Below are 13,916 nucleotides of genomic sequence, written 5' to 3' on the forward strand. Positions count from 1 at the left end.
TCAAAGGTTTTGTAGAAGGTATTTGAGCATATTGTCACGACGTCAAAACAGAGGTCTTGCCGTAGAGACTGAGACGCCAGAAGCTGGTCGATCCTTTTAATTAGAACGCGCAAGCGAGTTCTTCTTCTTCGTCCAATTCGTAGTCCTTCGTGGCACATGCACAACTGTCATCGTCTTTCTTGGGCGAGCACGTGACATTTGCCTCCCTCCGAAAGAAGCATCGTCCCGATGCGCAACTTAGGTGCTCTACCAGGCGTATGAAGTGGTCGTACGAAAACGGTAACCGGGAGCTAATTAACTAGATAAATACGGTTTCATACGCACGACGTGCACGACTTCGGGCAAATGCTTTTGGCGCTTAGAACTACAATTAGTGTCGGGACTGACTTCGTAGTTCACGTCGTTCAGGCGTCGCATGACGCTGTATGGACCAAAGTACCGCCTTAGCAGTTTCTCAGACAGTCCACGTCGACGTATCGGAATCCAGACCCACACTTTGTCGCCTGGTGAGTAGCTAACAAACTTGCGTCGGGTGTCGTAGCGTTGTGCATCTTGATGCTGCTGATGACAGATGCGCAGGCGCGCGAGCTGTCTGGCTTCTTCGGCACGCTGAGTGAATTCTTCGGCGTCTACATGGATGTCGTCACACTCATGCGGCAACATGGCGTCCAATGTTGTCGTGACTTCGCGACCATAAATCAGACTGAACGGTGTCATTCCAGTGGTTTCTTGTCGAGCGGTGTTATAAGCGAAGGTCACGTACGGCAATATCTGATCCCAGTTTTTATGTTCCGTGTCAACGTACATACTGATCCTGTCTGTGAGGGTCCTATTGAGGCGCTCCGTCAGTCCATTTGTCTGCGGATGGTATGCAGTTGTTCTCCGGTGAGCTGTACCGCTGAGTCTGAGAACCGACTCCAAAAGCTCTGCGGTGAAGGCAGGTCCTCTGTCTGTGATCACTGTTGTCGGAGCGCCATGCCGAAGGACGATGTTTTCGATGAAAAACTGAGCGGCTTCTGCTGCTGTGCCGCGCTGCATAGCTTTAGTCTCCGCATAACGGGACAGGTAATCAGTGACCACAATAATCCATCTGTTCCCTGTTGTGGAAGTTGGAAAGGGACCCAGGAAATTCATTCTAATCTGGGTGAACGGCTTTTCTGGTGCTTCGACTGGATGTAAAAGACCGGCTGGCTTGCTGGGAGGCGCTTTGCGTCTTTGGCAGTCGGTGCACGTTCGCACGTGATGGTTAACAGCAGCAGATAACTTTGGCCAGTAGTACTTGCATCGTAGTCGGCACAATGTTCGGGTGTAGCCTAGATGACCAGAAGTTGCTTCATCGTGGCACGCTTCCATAATTTCTTTTCGAAGAGAGGCAGGCACGACGAGCAAGTGTGGGTTACCGGTTGGTGAGAAGTTTTTCTTATAGAGAACATCGTTTCGCAAGCAAAAAGATGGCAGTCCTCTAGCAAATAACCGCGGCACGTCTTTACGTCGTCCTTCTAAATATTCAATGAGTGGTAACAGCTCAGGGTCACTGCGCTGCTCTCGTGCAATAGTGGCCGTGTTGACAACTCCCAAGAATGCCGCGTCGATGTTTTCGTCATCAGGAGCGACAGTTTCCACTGGCGACCAGGAGAGACAGTCGGCGTCGGTGTGCCTCTTCCCAGATTTGTAGACGATGGTCATGTCAAACTCTTGAAGTCTTAGGCTCCAGCGCGCCAAACGACCAGATGGATCTTTAAGGTTGGTGAGCCAGCACAAAGAGTGATGGTCGCTAACAACCTTGAAGGAGCGGCCGTACAAATACGGACGAAATTTGATGACTGCCCACACCACGGCGAGACACTCCTTCTCGGTGGTCGAGTAGTTCTCCTCTGTGCGAGAGAGAGTTCTGCTGGCGTAGGCTATTACTTTTTCACAGCCGTCTTGCCACTGCACCAGAACGGCACCTGGACCTACATTGCTGGCGTCAGTGTGAAGTACTGTAGGGGCGTCCTGGTCGAAGTGCGCAAGGACTGGAGGTGTTTGCAAGCGTTGTCGCAGTTCATTGAATGCCATTTGCTCCTGTTCACCCCCAAAGAAGGGGACGTCCTCACGTGTGAGTCGTGTCAATGGCGCCGCAATAGACGAAAAGTTCTCGATAAATCGTCGGTAATAGGCGCACAACCCTAAGAAGCGTCTCACAGCCTTTTTGTCACGGGGTGCAGGAAATTGCGCTACGGCGTCTATTTTGGCCGGGTCAGGTCGAACACCCTCGTGACTGACGACGTGGCCTAGGAAGCTGAGTTCGTTGAAACCAAAATGACATTTTTCTGGTTTTAAAGTCAGGCCGGCCGAGCGTATGGCTTGGAGTACGGTGGATAGACGGCTGAGATGTTCCTCGAATGATGCTGAGAATACAACAACAACGTCTAGATAGACCAAGCATGTTTGCCACTTTAGGCCCGATAGTACGGTGTCCATGAGACGCTGAAAAGTGGCTGGCGCCGAGCACAACCCAAAAGGAAGCACCTTAAATTCGTAAAGGCCATCAGGCGTCACAAAGGCTGTTTTTTCACGATCTCTCTCGTCGACTTCTATCTGCCAGTAGCCGCTTCGGAGGTCCATTGAAGAGAAATAGCGCGCATGACGCAGCCGATCGAGTGAATCGTCTATGCGAGGCAGTGGATAGACGTCTTTCTTCGTGACTTGGTTCAACTTGCGATAATCAATACAGAAACGCAAGCTGCCGTCTTTTTTCTTGACCAAAACCACGGGAGACGCCCAAGGACTTTTCGAAGGTTGTATGACGTCATCCACGAGCATCTTCTGTACTTGCTTCTGAATCTCCTCGCGTTCTTTCGGAGCCACACGGTAGGGGTTCTGCCGAATCGGTCGCGTGTTGTCTTCGGTAATGATGCGGTGCTTGGTCAATGGTGTCCGCTGGACCTTTGACGTACGCGAAAAGCAATCTTCGAATTGGTGTATAAGTCCAAGCAGACGCTTCCTATCAGAGGGCGGTAGCGTGGAGCAGATGTCCACCGACAAAGTTGTCGAGGCAGGGACTGTCGCGTCATCTGGATGCAAAGCACAGCAATCCCCGGCTTGGTCTATATCGTCGAAGTAGGCAATTGCGGTACCCTTCTGTATTTGACGGCACTCGTTGCTGAAGTTTGTAAGGAGCACTTCTGCCTGTCCACCAGTAAGCGTTAGGATGCTCCTCGCGATGGAAATGCCTTGCGTGAGCAAAAGAGCGACTATGTGCTCCACTATCACATCCTTATAGGAAGGCCGCCCACTGGACACAGACACAAGGCAGCAGGATCTCGGTGGGAGCGTCACATCGTCGGCTATTCGCAAACTGCCGCGTAGTTCGTCGCTGTTGTCGTCGACATACGGATGTGCGCAAAACGTCACCATGCGTTGAGGGATGTTGATAACAGCGCCATGATCTCGAAGAAAATCCATGCCCAAAATTAGCTCTTTACAGCAGTCTGGCAACAGGACGAAAGTGGCCACGAAGCTAGAATTCCCAATGCGAAGTCGAGCGGTGCATTTACCCGTGGGAGTCATCAGCTGACCACCAGCACTTCTTATGTGTGGCCCTGTCCACGGTGTCTTGACCTTTCTAAGGCGGTCGGCGAGTTCTTGTCGCATGATTGAAAAGTCGGCGCCAGTGTCGACCAGTGCTGTGACGTAATGTCCGTCAATGAAAACGCTAAGATCAGCACGTACAACTTCACCGGCATTAGTATTCGTCGTCGTATTCGTCGTCGTATTCGTCGTCGTATTCGTCGTGGTTGTCATATCTTCTTGCGATGATAGGGGGAACTTTTCGGTGTCTCGACGATTGGCAACCTTGCCCCCGGAGGTCGCAGCAGTTAGTTTCCCCGGCGCGGGCTAGGCGAACGGCCTCTGGTGACGTCCGCGTAGCTCTGAGGGAAGCCACGGTGACGCGCAGGAGATGGAGATCGCCAGCGACGCGGTGTAGTTGCTTGGCCAGTCGACAGTTGATCGGCATTGTTGTCACGACGGTCTTCAGAGCTGAAAGAAGCGGGACGAGAAAAGTTCCCGAAGCCGGAATTGCTATGACGGCAATCGCGAGCAATGTGGCCTGGTTCTCCGCAGCGGAAGCAAATAGGTCGACGGTCGGCCATGCGCCACAAGTCAGTTCGGCGAACTGGTGGTCGTCTCATGGAATCCCGTTGCCACCAAGGTACGGCCGCGGGTCGTGGCTGGAAGGGTGTCGCCACAAATGACGGTGGAGGACGACGGACCACATCAGCGTAGCTCGCTGGATGTGGCTCAGGACTTGGCGCCGGTGGTGTAACGGCTTGCCTCAACTCCTGGCGGACGATGTCGGCAACAGATGTGACGGGCGGTTGGTTAGGAGGGACGCAGAGGGCCCGAAGTTCCTCACGCAGTATTTCCCTAATCATTTGTCGCAGGGAACTTTCACACACGGCAGTGTTCTGAGCTGCAGCACTTACTGCCGTGTGGTTCGGCAGGCGGTCAAAGTGTCGGTATCGTTGTCGCAGTGCGCGCTCGATGACGGTCGCCTCTCTTATGAATTCATCTACGGTTGTAGGTGGATTTCGTACAAGGCCCGCAAACACTGGTTCTTTGACACCCTGCATTAGGTGACGCACCTTCTTTGCCTCGGGCATGTCAGGGTCAGCTCGTCTAAACAGACGGATCATACCCTCTGCGTACATGGCGGCTGTTTCGTTGGGTTTTTGTGCGCGAGCCTCAATCAGTTGCTGTGCGCGATCCCGTTGGTCCTTGTTCAAAAATATTGCGAGGAGCTGTCGACGGAAATCTTCCCAAGATTGGAAAGTAGCCTCGTGGTTCTTGTACCACGTGCGAGCGCTATCTTCCAGGGCGAAATATGCACGGCCAAGTTTGTGCTGTTCATTCCAGTGGTTAGATACAGCGACCCGTTCGAACTGTTCGAGCCAGTCCTCGACATCCTCGTACTCTTCCCCATGAAAAACTTCAGGAACACGAGGATGTTCAAGAGTCACCTGGGAGGGAAGAGTGGTCTGCGATGGAAGGGTAGCCGTGGATGTGGTAGGAGCTGCCATGCTGGTTAGAGGCGGAACAGATACGGACTCCGGACTTAGGCCTAGTAGGCGCCGACTGAATCGGTGCACCGGAGTCGGGACGAGGGGCTGGGTCTCTGGACTAGGTGAACGGGTCCGAGCAAGACTGTCCTGCATCCGGTTGTAGGCCCCAGCACCTCCACCAGTGTCACGACGTCAAAACAGAGGTCTTGCCGTAGAGACTGAGACGCCAGAAGCTGGTCGATCTTTTTAATTAGAACGCGCAAGCGAGTTCTTCTTCTTCGTCCAATTCGTAGTCCTTCGTGGCACATGCCATGTGCTCGCCAGCACATGTGCTCGCCCGAGAAAGACGATGACAATATGATACCGGTGCTGCCATTTTCATGGTAGACGGTAACTTTTTCCGCAAGCTCCAAAAAGTGACTACGCCTCTTGATACGATCTCCTTGCAAACAGCGAAAGGGGACCCGGTTCAGCCTGTAGCCGCCTGTACTGTCCGACTGATCATCGCGAAGGACCGATACACTGTTGAGTTTATTGTCCTTTCGTCATGCTCACACGACATCATACTCGGACGGGATTTTTTATCGCGTAACCACGGCGTTATTGATTGTGGAAGATCGGAACTTGAACTTTTGTCGTTTCACAGTCAGCCAACCAACCGCATTCAGCCTGCCGTACACAAACTCGTCGTCAAAGAAGGCGCTGAAGTTCGTGCGACAGCAGCTATGTTGCTCCCCGTGTTCTGTGATGGCATTAGAGACGAAGCTGCATTCTTTGAACCATCAAGCTTCTTCCTTAGTGAAAGATCACTTCTGCCTTACTCAACTTTCTCCATTTCTGAAGGAAACAGTGCTCTTTGCTTTATCAATCCGCTTCCGTATCCCGTCAAACTGTTTCAAGTTGAATCTCTTGGACACGTGCATGCTATTGATAAAGAACAAACTTTTTACCATGCCGCCAGGTTGTTCCGGTGTTACGACGCCATCAGTGCCCTCACTCCTTCCAAAGTACCACCTTCCGAGCTTTTCGATTCATCGATTGCCGACGGAATATTGCTATCTGAACGCTGTGAGCTTTTTAAGCTGCTCTACCAGTTCCGTGAATCTTTTTACATTGCTCAACCCACCCTTGGCTAAACTCCCAGTTTTTTTCACTGCATCGACAAAGGTTCCAACACACCAGTACGACAGCGACCATACCGTGTTTCCAGCGTAGAACGTCTGGTTATCACCAAACAGGTTGACGATATGTTCAAGCACGACGTTATCCGACCTTCCCAAAGTCTATGGGCATCACCTGTCGTTCTTGTTAAGAAGAGGGATGGTACTATTTGCTTCTGCGTTGATTACAGGCGCTTAAATAAGAACACTTGCAAAGACGTATACCCTTGGCCCAGGATTGATGACGCCCTTGATTGCTTACAAGGTGCCGAGTTATTTTCGCCGTTATATTTGCGTTCGGGGTATAGGCAGGTGCCCTTAGCAGATGCCGATCATCCGAAAACAGCCTTCGTGACACCGGACGGGCTATATGAGTTCAATGTCATGCCCTGCGGCCTCTGCAATGCGCCGGCCACATTCGAGCGCATAATGGACTCAGTTCTGCGGGGTTTGAAGTGGAACATAAACCTTTGCTACGTCGACAGTATCGTCGTCTTTGCGCCCAATTTCGCAGCACATTTTTTACGCCTGAAACATGTCCTCACTTGTCTGAAGAATGCGCAGCTCCAATGGAATCTCAGGAAATGCCACTTCGCTGCTCGGAAGCTCATCATTCTCGGTCACGTCGTATCAAAGGATGGCGTTCTTCCCGACCCCGCTAAACTACGCGCTGTCGCTGGATTTCCCAAACCGACGACTGTAAAACAGTTACGCAGCTTCGTAGGATTGTGTTCCTACTTTCGGCGGTTTGTGCGCAACTTTGCCTCCATTATTGCTCCTTTGACCCAACTTTTAAGCAGTGTAAACGACATCTCGTCATGGTCTTCCGATTGTGATCACGCGTTTACCACTCTTCGCCGTCTCCTGACATCACCACCTATGTTGCGCCAATATGATCCCATGGCTGCAACTGAGATCCATACAAACGCCAGAGGTGTCGGTCTCAGTGCAGTTCTCGCACAATGCAAGCCTGGATCCCCTGATCATGTCGTCGCCTACACCAGCAAAACGCTCAACAAGGCTGAGGTAAACTACAGTGTTACCGAAAAAGAGTGCTTAGCCATACTTTGGGCGATTGTCAAGTTTTGCCCAAATTTATATAACCGCACTTTTGCTGTAGTTAAAGACCATATTGCCCTATGTTGGTTGTCATCGCTGAAGGATCCATCTGGTCGCCTTGCTCGTTGGGCTCTGTGACTTCAATAGTATGACATCCGCGTCAAGTACTGTTCCGGCCACCAACATGCCGACGCTGATGCACTCTTGCGATCACCAACTGTCCAATGAGGCTGCATCTATATTTTCTACAGAACACGCGCTGTCAGCTCTTGATATCGACAAAATGTCCTCTGCACAGCGTGACGATCCATGGAAAAATTAGCTTCTGGACGTTTTTTCTGTGGTACCAACACTTCCAACCACTCCAGCAATGCGACGCCAGGCTTCGCATTTCACCATTTGAGTGGCCTCTTGTACAGGCGCAATTACCCACCAGACGGCAAGAAGTAGCTGCTCCTTATTCCCCGAAAGCTGCGCCCTACAATCTGTCCATCATTCAACTTCGACCCGCAATGCGCTCACGCCGGTCTCTACAAGATCTATCAACGTTTAAGGAAGCGGTACTACTGGCGTGGGATGTTTACTCTTGTTCGACAGTTTATTCGCGGCTGCCACGAGTGTCAGTGACAGATACAACAACCGAATCCAGGGGCAGCTAAACTACAGCCACTCACATGCCCCGACCGCCCATTCGATCACATCGGAATTGACCTTTATGAACCACTGCCATTGACCACAGCAGGTAGCCGGTGGGCTATCGTTGCTGTAGATCCCCTGTCACGGTACGTCCAAATCGCTGCTCTTTATTCCCTCATAGTGACATCATTATCAATAATTAACAATAATTAACTTCAGATTATTACGTAGAATTAACTTCATAGCAATAATTAACTTCAGATTATTACGTAGACACACCACAGCGCCACTTCTTCATAGGAGAGCCGTTCCCGAAGGCACGCAATATATAGATTAGGAACAGAAAGCTCCCGATGCCTCCTATGCAGGAGGCAGTCCAAAACCACGCAAGTTACAGAGGGATTTAGCGGGCGGTCGGGGAAATGCATTTTAGTGCAAAGTAAAGGATAAATAAAACCACTTTAGCTTTCCAGTCAGAATAGGCGGAGGCACAAAAGGGCCTTAGTGGTTTTACGAGCTTGTTCTTGAGGCTTCTTGTGCTCGCATCTTGTCCGTTGCTGGTGGCATGCGCTCAAGCTCTAATTTTTTTCGCTATAGAGGCCGCGGAGTTCTATCGCAGCTGTGCTCTCTCAGGTCAGTCACGCAAGCGGCGCCGCGTGCTGTCGGGGCCGCTGCCTCTAGTCAGATCAATGACAGCTAGAGGGTCGCGCCTGTATACAGCGCTCACGTTTGGCCGCCTAGCTTCTTTTTTCTTCGCTTGGAACTCACTCAGTGAACACTCTTTGTTACCGCTCCGAAGCATCACTATCCTTGTAGCCAGGGCAGCAGTGTGGGCTCACAATGCTGCAGCAGCTCGGACTCTTCGCGAAAAATTTCAATGAGAGCCCAAGAGACCAAAGCAAAGAGGGCTCACCGTCAGGCAAATCAATCACGCCTTTAAGACGATAGTTTTTCTTGGCAAACTTCGACGGAGAAACTTTGGTCTGTCTGTCTGTCTGTCTGTCTGTCTGTCTGTCTGTCTGTCTGTCTGTCTGTCTGTACATTTGTCTGTTTGTCCGCACTTAACGATACCTTAAACGGCACCTGACGGTGAACCCCATCCGCAGCGCCAACCAATATGCGATTGTCAATTAAAAAGCAACTATTGCGCATTTCTGAGGCGTCGTAACAACACGTCGATATCTTGTATGTCTGCCTTTGTACTAGAAGTAACTCTAAGGACTGTAGCGTTTATTGCGCTGCGCTGACAGTGTAACGCCATGCTCAGAAAGGTAAGTGTTTCCAACGCTTTGCTATGACAACACGCCCCGCCGTGGTGGTCTAGTGGCTAAGGTACTCGGCTGCTGACACGCAGATCGTGGGTTCAAATCCCGGCTGCGGTGGCTGCATTTCCGATTAGGTGGAAATGTCGTAGGCCCGTGTGCTCAGATTTGGGTGCACGTTAAAGAACCCCAGGTGGTCAAAATTTCCGGAACCCTCCACTACGGCGTCTCTCATTATCATATGGTGGTCTTGGGACGTTAAACCCCACAAATCAATCAATGCTACGACAATACGGCGGTGGCACCTGCACATCGCTTTGCATTCTACACCTCATCACCTCCGAGAGAGGCGGGCATCTTTCTCCGCGGGCGTGCACACCTTCGTTTTCGAAGATAACTGCCAGATGGCGCTCGTGTCTAATATGCCTTAGAGGTAGTGCATATGCTACCATTAGCTAGCAGAGTTGCACCAAGGTACGCCATCTTGGGTTTAACTGTCTTGCGTGAAAGCCACTCGCACCCACGACAGAGCCACGCTCGCGCTTCAGAGTGCTACCTTGTCCCTCAATATTCAGAGATCGACTATGGTATTAGCATGGCTTTATTTATTTTTTTTCTTTCTTTCCATTTTTTAAAGGCATGAGTAAAACTGGGTTGCTCCGGTCTCACCTAGAAGCCTTGATTAGACGCTTATGTTCTTGGTATGCAATAATAATACAAAGTGCGTCTGCTCGTTGAACCGGCAAAATGGTTGGTTTATACTAGCTTTTTATTTATGATTTGTTGCACTAGATTTGTATTCTTTCCAATTACAAAGATGAAATTATTTTCGCACTTTTGATAGTGATCGAACCAGTTAGGGATGCATTTTTTTCAAGGTGTTGGACTCATTTGTTAACTCTGTGAGGGTGCCAAGTGTAGTTTTTTTGCCCTCAACTGAATCGAGCTGGATAGCGATCGGGAGTATCTGTGCGACACCCATATTACGCGTGGCTCTCTATTACACTCGTATATAACAGCCGCGGCTCACGACAGCTGATGTGCATCATTATTCAACAGCCCTGTCGCACCCAACATTCCTTCCGCGTAAGGTCTGAAATCTGCATTGAATTCACATAATTTACGCGCTAGCTGCAACACCTTGCCGATTTGCATAAGCCTAGTTGAACTCATTATTCCTCTATTTGTAGTATTATACCAGTCAGACCAATCGGAACGTATGCAGCTAACACACGCTGACAAACTCTGCATGTATAACGTAATCACTGTATCTCTAGGTAATACAAATTTAGCAAATTTGGAGTGGCATGGATAGATAAAAAGAAGTCAAACATTTATTCCTTCCTCACTGAACACTTACTTTTCTCTTGCAACACCCACTGCACTCACGTCTAATGACATGGGCTGTAATAGTACAATTTATTACAGAATACACTTGATACGACATTTCTTTCGAACAACATGACTACAGTACCGAGGAAGTGCGGCGAGATTAACAACAGCCGATGTCAAACAAGCTCGGTCTGCCCAAAATCATCGTAGCGCTGGCTTCTCCACAGTGCAGTTGAACCACTTATGACCACGTGATGGCGCTCGGCGAATAGGGGCACTGAGCTCTAGCAGGCGGGGTGAGCGGGGTCCGGAAAACAGTGGCGCAACTCTGCTACCTAAAGGTAACATATTCAGTAACTCTAACGTGCCTCGATGCGCTCGTTCACCTCCGCTACACGCTCGAAGCACTCAAACGCAGCTCCTCCAGAATACCATTCACCGATTTTCTTGCGCAGAACATCAAATAAACGTTTTGCTCACTCTCTGCAGAAGCAAGCCTATTGTCTTTTGACAACATTTTCTGTGTGACATACAGACTCAGGCCAATTTTTTTTTCTCGTGGTAGAGAAATGTCTAGGAATTTGTGTGCTACCCGATAATCACCGAGCCAAATTCCGTAGCAACACTCACCTTGTGAATATTGCAGTGACTTTTCTTATGTTGGTGTTATACATAGCAGTGCCGATAGGGACCGAGTTTTGTTGGAATATGTTGAAATCTGAAGGGTTGCGTGCGTCTGCGGCAGAGAGAGAGAGAAAAATTATAGGGAAGGTAGTGGGGTTAACTAGACTAAGTCTAGTTTAATGCAGAACCAAGAGAGAGAAATGAGAGAATAAAGAACAGAGAGGGGAATACGAAAAGGAGGAGGATGATGATGAAGAGGAGGAGAAGATACACATTGCACAAAATACACACACCGCACACGCAGTGCAAGTTTCAAAAGCGGTCGCACAGTGATGTTGCCCTCAAGAATTGTAGAAGGGGTCGAGCATTTGTGGTAAATGCATGAGGCACTAAGAATGTGAATCTGTTGGGATGGCTGTGTGGCGCGAACTGCAGTTGTGCCCTGATGAGCACACAACAGCTGCCTCAAAACCTAGTGGTAATCTACCTATATGTAAAAGTGCGATCAAAAGTGTGCAGACCACGGGATCGCGTGGCAGAATGCATTGACGCGCCAGGACCTGCTGCAGGGCGCGTGCGCGTCCCGTCTAATCACTCCGCTTTGCATGCCGCTTATTTGGACGCGGTTACGGCACTAGTAGCCAAAATGACAATTGGGTGTCGCTTTCCTTGCTCCATCGAATATGTGCCGTTATTTTAGGTATCAGCTGCGACGGGGCCGGTTAAAGCGCTGGCTCGCATTGTTATTGACACCAATTAATCAGGATAAGTATTCATAGTGAGCATCACAAAAAGTGACGAGGTCAAATGCACAAAATTAATTTTTCTCAGGCCAGCTTTGTTTTGTCGGGCTAATCCAAACAAACGAGCTCTCCTGATCACCCCTCTTAAACCGGCGGGAACCAAAATTAGCATGAGAGGGTAAGATGGTTTGATAAATATGAAGCGCTGGTGAAAACATGAATAAAGTCACATTCTTGCCGCGTACGTTGGTAAGCACTTCCCGCCAGACAGAGGCAGATACGCGCTCCACAGTGTTGGTCTAGTGGCTAAGATACTCGGCTGCTGACCCGCAGGTCATGGGATCGAGTCCCAGCTGAAGCGGCTGCATTTCCGATGAAGGCGAGAATGCTGTAGACCCGTGCGCTCAGATTTGGGTGCAAGTTAAGAAACCCCAGGTGGCCAAAATTTCCGGAGCCCCGCGTCTCTCATGATCAGATATCTTGTAAGATCTCTTGTAGCGCCTGTATTAAGCCACATTTTTAACCACTGTTTGAAAAACGGTGTTTTCCTGGATAAATAAATGTTTCAAAGGTAGTGCCAGTATTTAAAAAAAGTGATCCTCTCAGAATGTGTAATTACAAGTCCGTATTTGTCATTCCCTTACTGGATGGAATTTTGTAAAATTAAACTGAAGTAAAAATATCTGAACGTTTAAGCAAATTTATTTTACATTCTCTTTGTCAGTTTTGTTTTAGGGCTGGTCTTTCCACTGATGCTGCAATTGCTTGTGTGACTGACAAATGAGATCATTCATTGATAATGGTAACATTGCAGGATCTGTCTTCGTCGACTTTACTAAAGCATTTGATATTATGAATCATTTCATCCTATTTCGTAAACTTGAGTACTATGGCATAACTGGTCCCGCAATAACGCTATCACAGAGCTTTCTTCTTAATAGGCTTTAGGTGGTCTCGGTCAAAAATTTTACATCCAATCCAAACCCCATTACTAGAGGTGTTCCGCAAGGTTCAATTTTGGGTCAGTTAATAATGTAATATTCATAAATGATTTACCACTTTGCCTCAATTCTTCTTCTTCTTTACTTTACGCTGTTGACACGACTATCCTTTCTCATCGCTTGAATTTAGCGACTCTTGTGTCAAGACTTCAAGCTGACCTTAATTGTCTTGTTGACTGGTGCAACAATAATACATTATTGATTAATCATTCCGAAACCTGTTTTGTGCTTCTTCATTCACCAAACAAAAAACTAGCAGTAATTCCTCATTTTTTGTGAACTCAGTAGTAATTCCTTTAGGTGATCATACGTCAGTTTTAGGAGTTATTATGGACATACATCTGAAACTTTAGCAACCTATCAATTCTGTTTGTAAAAAGATTTTATACGGTATCAGGGCATTGGTCAAGTCACGAATGTGTTTTAACACCAAAAATCTGAAGGCATTGTATTATGCGTTCATACACAGTCATCTAAGTTATTGCATATAATCATGGGGTAATTCATACTCAGTGCACATTTCGCCATCGAAAGCATTGCAAAAAGAAGCAATGCGACTCATACCTTTCGCTTCACGTCAAATGCCATCACATGCGATTTTTCGCCAGCTTGACGTATTACCCCTCTCCCAAATGTACGTTTAAAATGTGTGTGTTTTAATTTTCAAAAGTTTCCACCGCACCCTCACTATCGACATATTTCCTGTTGCCTTGTCGAATAATTCAAATAAATCTAGATTCGCGATCGCCCATAACCTGTTATTGCCTTAAGCTCATTCTAATTAGAGAAAAATGAGCATTGTTTATGAATTTCATCATGGAATTTTTATCACATGATATGAAAGACTTGGTGTGCATTCAGGTTTTAAGACAAAATTAAAAACTTCTCTAATAAACGTGTAAATGCTGCATTTTTAAAATTTCTGTCATCTTGCTTTGTAAAAAAAAGGTAGAAATGTTCTTTTTACTTGCTCCTTCGTTATTTGTATTTTATATTTTTCTTTGTGTGACATAGGAGGTCTCGCCTGCGGTTTACTACCTTGGGACCTCCTCCT

The sequence above is a fragment of the Rhipicephalus microplus genome, unplaced genomic scaffold (assembly GCF_043290135.1).
Source record: "Rhipicephalus microplus isolate Deutch F79 unplaced genomic scaffold, USDA_Rmic scaffold_15, whole genome shotgun sequence".
Classification (NCBI taxonomy): domain Eukaryota; kingdom Metazoa; phylum Arthropoda; class Arachnida; order Ixodida; family Ixodidae; genus Rhipicephalus; species Rhipicephalus microplus.